This window comes from Scyliorhinus torazame, chromosome 4 (genome assembly GCF_047496885.1).
Source record: "Scyliorhinus torazame isolate Kashiwa2021f chromosome 4, sScyTor2.1, whole genome shotgun sequence".
Classification (NCBI taxonomy): Eukaryota; Metazoa; Chordata; class Chondrichthyes; order Carcharhiniformes; family Scyliorhinidae; genus Scyliorhinus; species Scyliorhinus torazame.
This window is the reverse complement of record NC_092710.1, coordinates 69,666,691-69,680,060: the sequence shown is the minus strand read 5'-3', so window position 1 is coordinate 69,680,060 and position 13,370 is coordinate 69,666,691.

The following is a 13,370-nucleotide window of genomic DNA, read 5'->3' as shown; positions in this document are numbered from 1 at the left end:
CCGTTCACTCCCCCTCCCTTTGCAACCCTACCCACCACGATTTGGTCCCCAGAATGCTGCAGTACTTGCTACTAACCCAATATTTTGCCAAGGAGATGATTGAAGTGTGCATAGAATCCAGAGAATCCCGAGAGTGCAGAAGGAATCTTTCCATCCCATCGCGTTTTCACCGGTTCTTCGAAAGAGCACTCTGCCTACACCCACTTCTCCGTCCTTTTCCAGTAACCCCGCTCATTGATACTGGGAAGTACATCTGACCTGCACATCTTTGCATTGTGGAAATCAGAGCACCAGGAGGTAACCCACGAACACAAATGGAGAACGGTTGTGCCACCGTGTCGCTCTGTCACTGTCGCTGGACATGCACTCCAGCAACGAAAATAAAGATCTGGGGACCGGGGTCGAAATCCCATGACAAAATGTGAATTGAAGAAAAACCTGGAATTAAACATCTAATGATGACCATGTCAAACGTTTTATGAAATATATTTGTTTCACTTCTGTGACCCGACGAAGGAAAAATGTTCCGTCATTTCCACACCTGCTCTGGCCTATATGGGAATCCAGACCCACGGTGATGGGGTTGCCTTTCAACTGCCCTCTACGCTCACTTGGCCACATTGTTTGTGACCTTTATTTTACACCGACTGATGTTCTCACTTGAACAAGAGAAGCCCAGTCACATTTACACCTGGTATATGAACATCCTTCCTAAATTTCTTCACTTGAACATCTATTTGAGATATTCCAAGAATATTATCGTATCATGCCCAATTCATTTTTTCCAATTAAGGGGCAATTTAGCATGGCCAATCCATTTAGCCTGCACATCCTTGGATTGTGGGGGAGAAACCTACGCAAAGACGGGGAGAGTGTGCAAACTCCACATGTACACTGACCCAAGGCAGGGACCGAACCTGGTACCACTGAGCCCTGAGGCACCAGTGCTAACGACTGCGCCGCCGTGCTTCCCCATCTATCCTTCACATCTTGCGTTGTGGGGGTGAAACCCAGCAAACACAGGGAGAATGTTCAAACTCCACACGGACAGTGAACCAGAGCAGGATCGAACCTGAAACGTCAGCACCGTAAGGCAACCGTGCTAACCACTGCGCCACAGTGCTGCCCAATAGATAGGATAATTCAATTTAACTTTCTACCCCTTGCTGACCCAGAGCTGGGATCGAACCTGGGTCCGTGGGGCCGTGAGGCAGCATTTCTAACCACTGCGCCACCTGCTGCCCCATCAATTCCAAAGTCGGTATATATTCAGTCAGTGTGTTCCTTGCTTGTATTACCACTCACACATCTGAACAGCTAAAACCAAGAAAATAATATTCCGAAGAGAAAGAAATGGGTTCTTACTGACACTCCACTGCTCAGTAGGAAATATTAGGCGGCTCAGACTAGTGAGAAGACAGACAACGCTGGTATCATTATTCTGAGCCTCTGCGATCAAACAAAGCTGATGGATTAACAAGATTTAAGATCCGCGACTGCCCCTTCGGGGGCAACTCGGGGAGAAATATCATTGTTTATGTCTTAGAGTGAGAGGCAGCCGACCTCCACCCCGGTACAGATCGCGCCATTTCGTAAGGTGGTGGAAGGACCCAGAAAAGTAAGTTCATAAAACGTGCCTTTTGAATCATAAGAAATTTGATCAAATAAATAATTAATTTGGTTGCAGGTGAAATACAGGCAAGGTCCAATTGCATGCTTGCCAGTCGGTTGCGATGTAATTTCAATTCTTCAGAACAAGGAAACCATGAACGGTTAAGATGTCTTTCAAACTTGGTTAAATGACGGAATCGAAATCGGTTCAAAGTAAAAATAAAGGATACAGGAAAATAAATTAGAGCAGAAAAGTTAACTATTTCAGCAGGAAATTGATTAGTTTTAAGTTGCCCAGAAACGTATTTGTCTCAATGACTCGCTTGCAGGTTTAATTGTTTTGTCACGAGAACTCAATGTCGCCAGTTAAAATTAGAAATTAAAAGTAGAAAGTTTAAGCACCCTCGAGAGGAATTTTGAACGACTCTGAGAATTTTGCTGTGTTGTCATAGCACCCATATTCTGATACAAAGGTTTTGTCGGTCATAAAGTGTTTGGGCAAAAATGCCTTTGAGAATTGAATTGATCAAACGATAGGTGATGCCTATGAATTAGGTTGTTGAAGATTGGCTAAAATGAAAAGGAAAATAAAGAAATAATGTAAGTCTTGTAATGAAGAATGGTTACGGATCGTGTTTATTATTTTATGCAAGAGAGCGTGAGTTTGAAGTTTCCTGCGCTTTAAGCATCTGTCGCTGCGAGGGAAAGCTGTGGATTAACTGTTTGAGATTTAGGGGTTGTGTGTTTCGCTTGTTTGTTTGGAGGTTCGTAAAGTATTGTTATCGTTAAGATTTACCATTGTGGGGAATTAACTATGTGTGGAGTTTTTAATTGCAGACTCTGGTAGTTTAAAACAGAACTGCAAGGACATTTACGTAATTAATTGTGCTTATTAATGTTTTAAGGCACTTGATATGTTCTTCTGCTTGTGTATGAATGATATTTCCGTGTATCTGTTTCAAGCCAAGGTGTTTTGTTGCTGAAATTGTAATTCTTGACATTATAGTTTAAGGGATTTAAGTCAAACAATTGACAAAACCTGGAGTCATGTTGTTCTGGCCAGGGTCATGATTCCAGGATATGTTTGATAAACATGTGGGAATTTTAAGCCCGATACAAATTCACACATGTAAGAATGAGGTAACTGTAATTCCATACGATTGATTGGAGTTTGGGATATGTAACATGATTATGGCCAATCCTGTGTTCGAATAACCTTCTGTTACACATACTGTCAGTTTCAGAAAAAAATATTTCTGATACAACTGACACAACGAGAAAAAACCGTTTGAGATCAAGAGACAAGACAAAGGGTGTAAAGTAGAGGTTATTAAAGAAAAGGGGTCCCTCATCGTCTTTCTGGTTAGGTAGAAACAAAGTGGGGTGGTGATGTGATGACGTCTAGTTGAGAACCTTTGCTCTGCCACTTTTCAAACGAACAGAGAATTAACGCATGCCTGTTAACAGCTGACGACGGATTTATATTTTTTCAAGATTTAGGAATTTTAAGCTTGAATTGTCTGATATGTTCAGACTAATTAAGCCATTTTGACGAAGCAGAATGGATCTTTTGCGATTTACTTTATTGGTAACTGCAAGTGGAATGGGATTAGCGGTAGCTTGAAGAATTTGCAATTCATTCCTCGATTTTCAAAAGTGCATCAGTCAGCCCGATTGACAAGCTATTGAACGGGAGGTGGGGGTGGGGGTGCGGGGGCTCGCATGTAGTGAGACGCTTTAAAATGCAGAAAAGATGGAGAAGTACGAGGTCGCATTCGCCAGTCTTAAACAAGTCCGAGCAACAACATTGACATAAGGGTTGCCAGATTGGAAATGCCCACTTTCACATACATGGCAATAATAATGGGAAATGCTATATTGCTGTACTCACCAAATACTATCGAGATTATAAACGACCTGTTGTCCATTATTCAAACAGGTAGTCAGCGGTTTATTCTGGATAGAGAAAGTGCAGAATCCAGAGTACAGATTCTGAACATGGGAACATTGAAAAAGATCTCGGATGCTAGAAAGTCTCAAGGGGAATGCATATTACTTAAATGGACACGAACAGTAGTTAATGGCGAGAGGAACATCCACATGGGAGAAATGAACATTATGAATTGGACTAGGATAGGAGAAGAGCGATTAGATGAGGCCATTGTGACCCTGGTTGACGATGGAATATGGCGGTGTGAATGAAGAACTAAGAACAGGCTGGACGCTAGTTGAACAAAGCGGGACAAAACCAAAAGTGGAATCTATTTGGCGGATAACGAGACCGACGATTATAAGGGGACAAGAAACTGAAAACTGACATTTGAAGGAACTTTGAGACGATAAAAAAACATACAGGTAAACTGGCGTCCATGGACATACGAACAAAACCTCTTTTGGAAACGTGATGAACAAAACAATAATGAAAACCTGCAAGCCAACAACACTTTGCTAGACTTTGGAACAATTGTCAGATGTGAAAAATCAATGGAATTTCGCAAGTTACCTTGGGAATAACATATGTATTTTAAAACAAATAACAGGACATCAAAACGTTACCACCTGGGAGCAAATAGAAATGTTTGATTTATGTTTAAAACATTAAGATATTTTGTTGGACCGCAATATTTATACAAAACTCATGATTGGAATCGGATTAGATAATTGAGGGTACACGATAGAGACGGAAAGTAAAAACTGTAAATGGGATTGGAATATTCGGACAATTCAATTGAATATTTCAATCTCTCATTAATATGAAGGGGAAAGTCTAGAGGATTCTGGGAAATTGATTAACATTCTTTTGGTAATGATTGTGTCCTCGTTTGTACTTTTATTCAAGAGAACAAAGTTTGACACTCTGGCCACCACCGAAGGACCATGCACAGAGAGATGAACAACAACTTTGCAATCTTCTGATAAGATTACAAAGGATTCAAAATGTGTGGCATAGCATTTGGGGCAATGTGTAAGCGTGCAGGTGAGAGATATGCGAAGGAACGAATAGGCCGGAAGCCAGTTCAAAAAAGAAATTTTTAAGGGTTTGAAACTCCTTACCAATATGCATTGAAGATCAGGTCTCAGGCATCTACACTACTTGACAAAAAGCTTGGCATGAAATGGTTAATAGGGCCAATAGTGTACAACATATTGAGGCATTGAGGTACGTAGGGAAGAGGTGTTGGCAATTCTGGACAGGCTGAAAATAGATAAGTCCCCGGGGCCTGATGGGATTTATCCTAGGATTCTCTGGGAGGCCAGGGAAGAGATTGCTGGACCTTTGGCTTTGATTTTTATGTCATCATTGGCTACAGGAATAGTGCCAGAGGACTGGAGGACAGCAAATGTGGTCCCTTTGTACAAAAAGGGGAGCAGAGACAACCCCGGCAACTATAGACCGGTGAGCCTCACGTCTGTAGTGGGTAAAGTCTTGGAGGGGATTATAAGAGACAAGATTTATAATCATCTAGATAGGAATAATATGATCAGGCATAGTCAGCATGGCTTTGTGAAGGGTAGGTCATGCCTCACAAACCTTATTGAGTTATTTGAGAAGGTGACTGAACAGGTAGATGAGGGTAGAGCAGTTGATGTGGTGTATATGGATTTCAGCAAAGCGTTTGATAAGGTTCCCCGTGGTAGGCTATTGCAGAAAATACGGAGGCTGGGGATTGAGGGTGATTTAGAGATGTGGATCAGAAATTGGCTAGCTGAAAGAAGACAGAGGGTGGTGGTTGATGGGAAATGTTCAGAATGGAGTACAGTCACAAGTGGAGTACCACAAGGATCTGTTCTGGGGCCGTTGCTGTTTGTCATTTTTATCAATGACCTAGAGGAAGGCGCAGAAGGGTGGGTGCGTATATTTGCAGACGATACTAAAGTCGGTGGTGTTGTCAATAGTGTGGAAGGATGTAGCAGGTTACAGAGGGATAGAGATAAGCTGCAGAGCTGGGCTGAGAGGTGGCAAATGGCGTTTAATGTAGAGAAGTGTGAGGTGATTCACTTTGGAAGGAATAACAGGAATGCGGAATATTTGGCTAATGGTAAAGTTCTTGAAAGTGTGGATGAGCAGAGGGATCTAGGTGTCCATGTACATAGATCCCTGAAAGTTGCCACCCAGGTTGATAGGGTTGTGAAGAAGGCCTATGGAGTGTTGGCCTTTATTGGTAGAGGGATTGAGTTCCGGAGTCGGGAGGTCATGTTGCAGCTGTACAGAACTCTGGTACGGCCGCATTTGGAGTATTGCGTACAGTTCTGGTCACCGAATTATAGGAAGGACGTGGAGGCTTTGGAGCGGGTGCAGAGGAGATTTACCAGGATGTTGCCTGGTATGGAGGGAAAATCTTATGAGGAAAGGCTGATGGACTTGAGGTTGTTTTCGTTGGAGAGAAGAAGGTTAAGAGGAGACTTAATAGAGGCATACAAAATGATCAGGGGGTTGGATAGGGTGGACAGTGAGAGCCTTCTCCCGCGGATGGAAATGGCTGGCACGAGGGGACATAACTTTAAACTGAGGGGTAATAGATATAGGACAGAGGTCAGAGGTAGGTTCTTTACGCAAAGAGTAGTGAGGCCGTGGAATGCCCTACCTGCTACAGTAGTGAACTCGCCAACATTGAGGGCATTTAAACGTTTATTGGATAAACATATGGATGATAATGGCATAGTGTAGGTTAGATGGCTTTTGTTTCGGTGCAACATCGTGGGCCGAAGGGCCTGTACTGCGCTGTATTGTTCTATGTTCTATGTAACATAATTGAGTGATCAAGGCACTACCACATACTCCATAGAGAAACACAATTTAAAATAATTGGGATAGAATGAAATATACTGATATCTGTCAAAATGAGCACAAGTAATGTAAAAGAGTAAATTATTTGGATAGTAATACTTAAGGGCCTGGTCGAAAGTAAACTTCACGAGGAGCATTCACAATGAATCCACAAATGAATAGAGAGTTGGATAATGTTTTAAGTCTATGTGTGTTGTTATTTTACATGATATTGAGTGATTTGCAAGGGGAGTGTCAGAGAGAAAGAGGTATCATTCGAAGCACTCAGAGGATAGATTCAACTACCATAGATTATGGATTAAAATGGGGTTTAACACACGTCATGTGAAGAGGGAACTAAACACAAAGAAGTATATTTTCTCCCTGCAAAGATCACCCGACACAAAGAAAGTGATCATGAATAATAATGGAAAATGGGTGAAAGAGTAAGATTTCACCCAATGAAAACTGGAGCCTTATAAGTAACTCACAAATTGAAATGCCAATGAATCCATATAGAAAGCAATAAATGCAATTAATAACATAGCCACTAGTCAAATTTTGTGTGTTTTAAATTATGTCAGGTACAATGACATGGGCGAAGCCAGTCCAGTACTCACACTTTCGGCAGCAAACACAACAAGACACACAGCAGTGCAGTTATCACATGGAGCATGAAATTCAAAGGCATCTCCGATTCAAGACAGTGAACCAATGCTAAATAATTTAATTTAGTTTAGTTAACTCATACTCTAAGTATGCCCACTGAATGCGATTCTGTACCGAATTCTGGGACATAAGCTCATCCCATGACTCTGTCTTAGCATCATACAGGAATTTGACACGGGAAAACATAAATATACGACCTGAAGGCAGTGATGTGAGACGTCAAGTTTCAACAATTGTTACTGGTACGAACTATGTACCTTCCACACAAGTGAGCCAGCTGTGTTAAACAATATCAGTGTTATAACATTTATGCTTGTGCATTGAATTAGTGCAATTTAACTGTTGATGTACAAGGGAAGTCATTCATTTTGATTTTGTAAGTTTAGAATTCAGTTCTGTAATTTACTCTTCTAGTTCTTCAGTTCTACAAATTACTGAATGTACTGTGAATTGTAGCATATCAATGACATTTGCATATTGATATGTATTTTAGAGAGACGTTGTGCAAATTTAAAGGTAAATAAACTAATTCCAAGGAAACAGGGAGCTGAATAATCGCGACCTTCAAGTAATCAGCCCAAACCATAGCCAGCATAGTTCCCCTATTCTGACCAAATATTCTGACATATTCTGACAGGGGGGATTGTTCTTCCCCAGTAAGAAGTAACAGTAACAACTTGAATGAGAGAAAGGGTCCCAGGAGTAACGGATACCTTAGAAGGTCCGTTCAGGAACTATGGGATCCCTTACCTTGTTTGATTTACTTTACTTGGTTTGGCACACAATAGGAGACTATGGGAAATTCTATCAATAGGTAAACCAACTAATTTGACCGATCACAGATTAATCATGGACACCTCAAGACAATTACGCTTCATTTATGCAAATTAGAATGCAATAACTTCATTCTCGCTTTGTGGTACGTGGGTTGGGATGAGGGTTAACATGAGTTCCTTCTTGCAGAGTTGAGTCGCTATTCATGGACACGCCATTGCTATGGCAACAGACAAAACGCCCAAGAAATGCAACCGAGGCCAGGATTGATTGATACCAGGCAGCTGCTGCTCACGTGGACATCTTAAACACAATACAATAGAGGTAGTTTAAGGGTCATTAGCTCAGTCGTCTACTTAATCTATTAATTGTCAGAGAATTTGTAGATAAGGATAGTCACCAATGCGCCTGGCACATTCTAATATTGTGTACGTGTCTTGGTTAATTCTTAAATATGAGAGGACATCGATATTATTTGAACAAATGTATGCTTCTAATTGTGTATGCTAATTATTTTCGATAACACACAAAGTAGTATTGACCTGTATGTTCTGTGCTCGGGGAGCTGGCAAGTCATCTGGTGATAGTGCAGCGTCCTGCTATAGCGTGCAATACAAATTTAAACGCAACTTCAACTCGATGTGTCGTCTGGTCAGTTGGAGAGTGAAATACGCTAAGACTGAATAACTACCGGTGAAACTCCCAAACCAGTCAGCAAGGAATTAAGAGCCACCAGAGCTGTGTAAAGCTCCCTCGATAACTGTCGGTTATGCTTCCCCCTATACTCTTCCTCAACGTCGTCCAATCTGGCCTACAACCAGCGTTGCATTCCAGCATCCCATTACTCTTGGTAACTGTACAAGAAATAATCAAGAACCGGGCATGAGCTTTGCAGGTCTCCCACAACATTTGGGTGGTCGACAACAGAAAGGGACTGAGTAAAAAAAGATCGAACTCTTTCTTAAAATACATAGCAATGGGATAATCCCTCAGCATACATGTATCAAAATACCCTGGCACAGATCGCGAGGCAATCCTTCGGGTAAAAATGCCAGGAAGATTGAGGCATTGTCGGAGATTACGATGCGACCCATGAAACAGAAGAGTACAAAATGTTGGATTACTCTAGGTATAAAGAGAAAACATACAATTCCAGTATTCCATTGATAGGTTAGCAGAGGAACAAATACATTATTTATCTCTAGGATGTAAAACCCTCCACACGTCTCGGCATATGATCTCCTCGCATACTGACGCCAATACACTTTCTAGCAGGGTGGGGGAAATTTCGGGTTATCTGGAATAATCTGTGAAGGAGTGCAAATGGCAATTAAAGTAACCGCCCTCTAAATATTTCGCCCCCGAAGCCCTAATCCAGTCCATCAGCTGTTTCTTTTTGTTTTAAATTATGGGGCAATTTAACGTGGACATTTCACCTACTCTGCATATTTTTGGGGTTGTGGGAATGAGACCCCTCCAGACATGGGGAGAATGCCAATCTCCACACGGGCAGTGACCCAAGGCCTAGATCGACACCGGGTCCTCGGCGTCGTGAGGCATCATTTCTAACCACTGCACCATCATGTTGCACTGCCTCAACTGTATCTTGAAATCAGTTAGAGTGAATTGTGTTGGCTGAAGACTGCCATCTGTGATGACGGGTACCTCAGAGGAGACCGAGATGGATCATCCACTCGGGATTTAATAATAATAATCTTTATTCGTGCCAAATGGAGGCTTACATTAACACTTCATCAAAGATACTGAGAAAATCTCTGAGTAGTCACGCTATGGCGCCTGTTCGGGTACACTGAGGTAGAATTCAGAATGTCCAATCAAATATGTATTTCAAATATGACGAATATGTATTTCTGGACAGATGGGAGGAAACCGGAGCACCCGGTGGAAAACCATGAGCAAAATCAATCACCTCGCTGAAGATTGTTGCGACTATTTTGATTTGAGTTATTGTCATATGTACCGAAGTACAGTGAAAACTATTTTCCTGCGGCTAAGGGAACGTGTGCAACACGTACATAGTAGACAAAAAAAGAATAAACGACAGAGTACATTTACAAATGGTACCAGGGGCCAAACAAAGCAAATGCATAAGCAATAAGACCCTAGGTTGTCGTGAATCGTGTTCTTACAGCGAACAGATCAGTCGTAGAGAGAGTCCATAAGACCATAAGACCGTGGGGGCAGCACGGTAGCATTGTGGATAGCACAATTGTTTCACAGCTCCAGGGTCCCAGGTTCGATTCCGGCGTGGGTCACTGTCTGTGCGGAGTCTGCACATCCTCCCCGTGTGTGCGTAGGTTTCCTCCGGGTGCTCCGGTTTCCTCCCACAGTCCAAAGATGTGCAGGTTAGGTGGATTAGCCATGATAAATTGCCCTTAGTGTCCAAAATTGCCCTTAGTGTTGGGTGGGGTTACTGGGTTATGGGGATAGGGTGGAGGTGTTGACCTTGGGTTGGGTGCTCTTTCCAAGAGCTGGTGCAGTCTCGATGGGCCGAATGGCCTCCTTCTGCATTGTAAATTCTATGTTATAAGACATAGGAGTGGAAGTAAGGCCATTCGGCCCATCGAGTCCACTCCACCATTCAATCATGGCTGATTTCAACTCCATTTACCCGCTCTCTCTCCATAGCCCTTAATTCCTTGAGAAATCAATAATTTATCAACTTCTGTCTTAAAGACACTCAACGTCCCGGCCTCCACCGCCCTCTGTGGCAATGAATTCCACAGACCCACCACTCTCTGGCTGAAGACAGTTCTCCTCATCTCTGTTCTAAAGTGACTCCCTTTTATTCTAAGGCTGTGCCCCCGGGTCCTAGTCTCCCCTGCTAATGGAAACAACTCCCCTACATGCACCCTATCTAAGCCATTCGTTATCTTGTAAGTTTCCAATAGATCTCCCCTCAACCTTCTAAACTCCAATGAATATAATCCCAGGATCCTCAGACGTTCATCGTATGTTAGGCCTACCATTCCTGGGATCATCCGTGTGAATTTCCGCTGGAAGCGCTCCAGTGCCAGTATGTCCTTCCCGAGGTGTGGGGCCCAAAATTGCTCACAGTATTCTAAATGGGGCCTAACTAATGCTTTATAAACTTCAGAAGTACATCCCTGCTTTTATATTCCAAGCCTCTTGAGATGAATGACAACATTGCATTTGTTTTCTTAATTACGGACTCAACCTGCAAGTTTACCCAGAGAATCCTGGACTAGGACTCCCAAATCCCTCTGCACTTCAGCATTATGAATTGTGTCACCGTTGAGAAAATAGTCCATGCCTCTATTGTTTTTTTCCAAAGTGCAAGACCTCGGAATTGCCCACGTTGAATTTCATCAGCCAATTCTTGGACCACTCTTCTAAACTGTCTAAATCTTTCTGCAGCCTCCCCTCCTCCTCCATACTACCTGCCCCTCCACCTATCTTTGTATCATCGGCAAACTTAGCCAGAATGCCACCAGTCCCGTCATCTAGATTGTTAATATATAAGTCGTTGAGGAGTCGAGTAGCTGTGGGGAAGAAACTGTTCCTATTTCTGGATGTGCGTGTCTTCACTCTTCTGTATCTTCTGCCTGATGGAAGGGTCTGGAAGAAGACGTCGCCTTGGGGGGGGGGGGGGGGGTCTTTGATAATACTGACTGCTTTACTGAGTCAGCGGGATATGCAGACAGAATTAATGTGCGGGTGGCAAGCTTGTGTGGTGTGTTGGGCTGAGGTTACCACACTGCAGTTTCTTGAGTTTGTGGGCCAAGCAATTGCCATAGAAAGCTGTGATGCAGCCGAACAGGATGCTCTCTATGCCACATCTGCAGATTTTTACGAGAGTCGATGGAGATATGCGGAATTTCTTTACCGTCCGTCAGTGTTAGAGAAGTTGTTGGGCTTTCTTGACTGTTGAATCAACGTGAATGGACCAGGAGAGACTAATGGTGATGTTGAACCGCAGGAACTTAAGCTATCGGCCACCAACAATTTGGAGCCATTGATGCAGATGGGGCGGGAGGGGTGGGGGTGGGGAGGGTGCCGTGCTATGCTTCCTGAAGTCGACGATCAGTTCCTTGGTCTTTCCGACATTTAGATAAATTTCGGTATCCCATGCAACCAAGTGATTTATCTCCCTCCGTAGTCTGATTTGTCGTTGTTTGAGATACGACCCACCACAGTCGTATCATCCGCAAACCTATAGATTGAGTTGGAGTTAAATCTTGCCACACAGTCGTCTGTGTATAGGCAGTACAATCGATGACTGAGCACACATCCTTGCCGGGCCCCGGAGTTGAGGACTATTGTGGCGGAGGTGCTGTGGCCTATCATGACAGATTGCGGTCTGTTGGTGAGGAAGACAATTGGTCCAGCTGCACAGGGAGAGGTCAAGTCCAAGATTGCAGAGTTTCATTCAAACTCTTGTCGGTGTTGAAGGCGGGGCGGTAGTCAATGAACAGTCTCATGTAGGTCTCCTTGTTATCGAGGTTTTCGACTGTTGATTGCAAAGCCAGAGAGATAGCATCTGCTGTAGACTGGTTGAGGTGATAGGCGAATTGCAATGGATCGAGACCGTCTGGGTGACTGGCATTGATCATTCTCATGACCAGCTGCACTTGTGGAATTTCATGATAACAGATGTCAGGGCCACCGGTCGGTCGTCGTGGAGGCAGACAACATTGTTCTTCTTTGGTCCTGGTATTATGGTGGGTTTCTTGATGGAGGTGGGGACCTCGGAGCGAAGGAGTGAGGTGTTGAAGGAGTCTGCGAATACACTCACCAGCTGGGCAGCGCAGGCTCTGAGTGCTTGCCCAGAAACCCCGTCGGGGCCCCCCGCTTTCCGCGGATTCACTTTCAAGAAGGCAGCTATTTCCGCTGAGGACGTAACAGTGGGTATTAGTGTATCCAGGGCTGTTGGGGCGGGTGACACTGATGCATTGGCTGACTGCTCAAATCGCGCATAAAACGTATTCAGTTTGTGAGGGAGGGATGCTCCAGCTCCAGATATTCCGCCTGGCTTTGCTTTGTAGCCTGTGATCCCGTAGAAACCCTGCCATACCCGTCGTGGGTTCGTGCGTTGGCCTGAAACTCTAGTTTGATGCGGTGTTGCCTTTTGACATCCCTGATGGTTTTCCGTACATCATACCTGGATGTCCTATATAGGTCAGGGCTGTCAGACGTGAACGCTCCGTCCGAAACTTCAGCAGGTAGTGAACACTTTGGGTGAGCCAGGATTTTCGATGGGGCTGCACCCGTATTGTCTACTTTGGTACACAGTCCTCGACATACTTACTGAAAAAGTATGTAATGGTGGTTGCATACACGTCCAGGTTATCTGCTGCTGCCTGGAATACGGACCAGTCCGTATAATCCAAGCAGTCAAGGAGGATGTTGTCAGATGCCTCGGACCAGAACTGCACCGTTTTCCTAACTGGCGTCAGCCATGTAGTTTACACGGATCTGCTAGGTGCCTCCATCCTTGGCTGGGGATATTTACCAAGCCTCCTCCAGTGAATCGCTTTATTACCATCACCATTCACGGGTGGATGTG